This window comes from Elephantulus edwardii, unplaced genomic scaffold (genome assembly GCF_000299155.1).
Source record: "Elephantulus edwardii isolate Elephantulus edwardi_28Jun2011 unplaced genomic scaffold, EleEdw1.0 scaffold00024, whole genome shotgun sequence".
In the NCBI taxonomy this organism is placed as follows: Eukaryota; Metazoa; Chordata; class Mammalia; order Macroscelidea; family Macroscelididae; genus Elephantulus; species Elephantulus edwardii.
In genome coordinates this window covers 13,349,080-13,352,936 of record NW_006399774.1, presented here as the reverse complement: position 1 = coordinate 13,352,936, position 3,857 = coordinate 13,349,080, and positions in this window count along the sequence as shown.

The window sequence follows — 3,857 nt, the reverse complement described above, 5'->3', positions numbered from 1 at the left end:
AAAGTTGGTAGTCTATGAGGTAGCCCTGCTGACCTAGTGGTAAGGAGTTGCTATGCTAACTCAAAGGTAGAAAGTTTTAATCCACCCGCTACTCTCTGGGAGATAGATGAGCAATCTCCTCCTGTGTGATGTACAGTCTCTGCAAACTTGCTAGAGGTCAGCTAGAAGCTCCTTTCTACTCAACAATAAACAACAACACAACATGGAAACTCACAGAAGTGTGATAGCACTAAGAATATCCATCACAGTACTTTTAATAAAAGTAAGAGATTAATGTCAATTTAAGTGGTCAATGATATGAAGATAGTTTTTAGAAGCAAGGACAGCGAAACTTTGGGCATGTTTTCAGGATGCATCAGTAGCTGGGAAAAAGTAGAAAGGCAGAGAGAAAGAGGAAAACCTTCAATGAGATAGATTTACGAAGTGACTACAGTGGGTTCAAACATAGCAGTGACTGCGCGGATGGGAGAGTTTGCCCAGCATTTATTTCTGTTGTACATAGGGCTGATAAGAATTGGAAGATACTCAATGGCTACTAACAGCTACAGGTGAAGATAATGATAGCATATGTTGTTATTAGGTGCCTTAAATTTAACTATCATTCATAGAGACCCTAAGAACAACAGATGGAAACTTTCTCCTATCCTGTACCGTTTTCACAATTGCCACCATGGTCAAGATCATTGTTGAAGGCACTGTGACGATTTTATTTCATTGGGGCTGATCCTCACTTTTCCAAACAAGATGTCTTTTTCCGAGGATGTCTCATTATAACAGGCCCAAAGACTATCAAACAAATTTCACTATCTCTTAAGAACGTCTCGGTTGCACTTCTTCCAAGAAAGATAGGGCAAGTTTGAGATTTGTAGTTCATCAGGTCAATATGAGTTGTACTCAGCTTGCACCTAATAAAAAGAACAAACCAGGAGTATGGATTGTGGATACAACTAAATTGAAATCATTGACAATTTTAATCTTTTCTCCATGTATTATGATGTTGGTTCAATGGTAAGGATTTTTGTTTTCTTGATGTTGAGGTAGAATCTATATTGAAGGCTGTAATCTTGGGTCTTCTGCAATAAGTGCTTCAGGTATTCTTCACTTTCTTCAAGCAAGGTTCTTTCTTCTCTCTAACATAGATTGTTGATGAGTCTTCCTCCAATCCTAAAGCCACAATCTTCTTCATACAGTCCAGCTTCTAAAGTTATTTGCTCAGTATACAGATTGAATAGATATGGAGAAGTGTGCCAGGACCCTAGAACACATCTTTCCTAATTTAAAACTAAGCAGTGTCTTCTTGTTCTGCTTCAACTACTACTTCTTGGTCTATGCAGTTTTCACCTGAGGATAATTAATTGTTCTGCAATTTCCATTTTTCTCAGTGTTACCCATAATTAATTATGATTCATACTATTGAATGACTTTGTATAGCAAATAAAACACCAGTGTCTTCCTTATATTATGTGTTTTTAGCCAAGGCTTATCTGGCATTAACCATAATATCCTTTGTTCCATGACCTCTTCTGAATCTATCTTGAATTTCTGGAAGTTCTCCATTTATTTAGTTACTGTTGCAGCCATTTGAAAAATAATCCTCAGCAGGGTTTTACTTGGTGTACTATTAATGATATTGTTCGATAATTTTCACATTCTGTTGAACTACCTTTTTTTTTTTAATGGAAATAGAGTTCTCTCCTTGTCAGTGGGCCAGATAAGCTAGATGTCTTCCAAATATTTTGACACAGACTATGAATGTGTCCAGGGCTGCATCTGCTGAAACACTTCTCTTGGTGTTCTGTCATTCCTGAAGTCTTATTTTTTGCCAATACTTTCCGTGCGGCTTGAATTTCTGCTTTCAGAACCATAGTTCTTAGTCATATGCTTCTTATTGAAATGATCCAGTGTCAACCAATTCTTTATGACTCAATGCTTCTTGTCTTTATGAAATAATGTTCTTCTATCCTCTTTTGATGCTTCCTGCATCGTTCAATATTTTGCCTGCAGAATCCTTTAGTATTGCAATCTGAGGCAATAATGTATTCTTTAGTCCTTTCAGTTTGAGAAATATCAAATGTGCTATTTTATTTTGGTTTTTTCAATCTTTTCACTTATGTGCTGAGATGTTATGTTGTTACCTGTTTCTGTACAGCAGACTCCAGCTAATAGCAATCTTAAACATGATTTTGTTTGTTGTGTATTGTTGAGTTGGAGCTGACCCATAGCTGACTGTCCAGTGGGTCGTCAGAGGCTATTAGTCACACGGGAAGAGATTGTCCATCCTCCTGCGGAGCAGCTGGTAAATTGGAACCATGTGCCTTTGGGATTGCAGCTCAACTTCTTACCACTAGGCTACTAGAACTAGCAGAATAAAATGTTCACTTCTATGCCGTTAACATGGTGTTTGACACACTCATTATTTTGAGTATGTGTTACTCCATTCCTTTCTCTGAATCTCTCCTTTATTAACCGTGATAGTTTTACCTAGCCATCAGCGTTGTCATTCTTGCTTCTTACACCCTTTCTTGTTACTTCATACATGTTAGTTATTCAGTGCTGCTACAATAGAGGTACCACAAGTTGATGGCTTAAAAGATACAGAAATTTATTTGATTGCAGATTGTTGTTATGTGTCGTCAAGTTGACTCAGGGTCATAGCTACTCTATGTGCAACAGCGCTAAACCCTGCTCTATCCTGAGCTAATTTCATCATTTCTGATAACACCTACCTCTATTACCCCAGTCACTGAGTCAATCAGTCTCATCCAGGGTCTTCTCTTATGCTGTCCCTTCACCCTTCCACACATGATATCGCTCTCCAAGGACCTTTTTGCAACATGCCCAAAGTGTGTCAAATGGAGCTTCAAAATCCTTGCTTCCAAGGAACAGCCTGGCGCCCTCAGGTCGACTATGACTCATAGTGACCTTATGAACACCAGATCTAAATCTTGTCCTGTCCTGCGCCACCCTCACGATTTCTGACATATTTGAGCCCATGGCTACGTTGTGTCAATACATCTGGTTGAAGGTTGCTGATCCTCCACCTTTCCAAGAGTGATGTCCCTCTCCAGGTAACATGCTTAAACCATGTGAGATGAAGCGTTGTCATTTTTACCTTCAAGGAACATTCTAGCTGTATTTTCTGCAAAACATTATCTGTCTGTTCTTTTGACTGTCTGTGGGATATTCAGTATTCTTATCCAACACCACAGCTCAAATGCATCAGTTCTTCTTTTGTTATCCACATTCATTGTCCAGCTCTCCAATGTATGCTAAGTGACTGAAAAGATAGATGGCCTTAATGACATACATCTTAGTCTTCAAACTGGTTTCATTGCTCCTCAATAATTTGGAGAGTCCCTAGTAGACTTTCCCAGTGTAATACATCTTCCAATCTCCTGACTGCTAGTATCAAGGGTGTGGATTGTGGAGCCAAGGAAGATGAAGCCAGTTTCCATCATTTCTCCATTTATCATGATGTTGCCTATTGGTCCAGTGGTGAGGATTGTTGTATTCTTGGCGTTGAGATGTAATCCCTATTGAAGGCTATTGTCTTTGATCTTCTACAGAACGCACTTTTCCTTTCCATTCACGAAGTATCATCTAATCAAGAGCCAATGGTGATGAACGAGGAAGTTCAAATTGCACTGAAAGCATTACCCAAAACTAAGGCCCCAAGAATTTATGGGATACCAATTGACATGTTTCAACAAACAGATGCAGCCTTGGATGTGCTCATCAATCTATACCAGAAAATTTGGAGGACAGCTGCCTGGCTGATATGAAAGAGATCAATATTTGTTCCCATTCCCATGTAAGGGGATCCAACACAATGTGGGAATAATAAAAAACCCTAATTA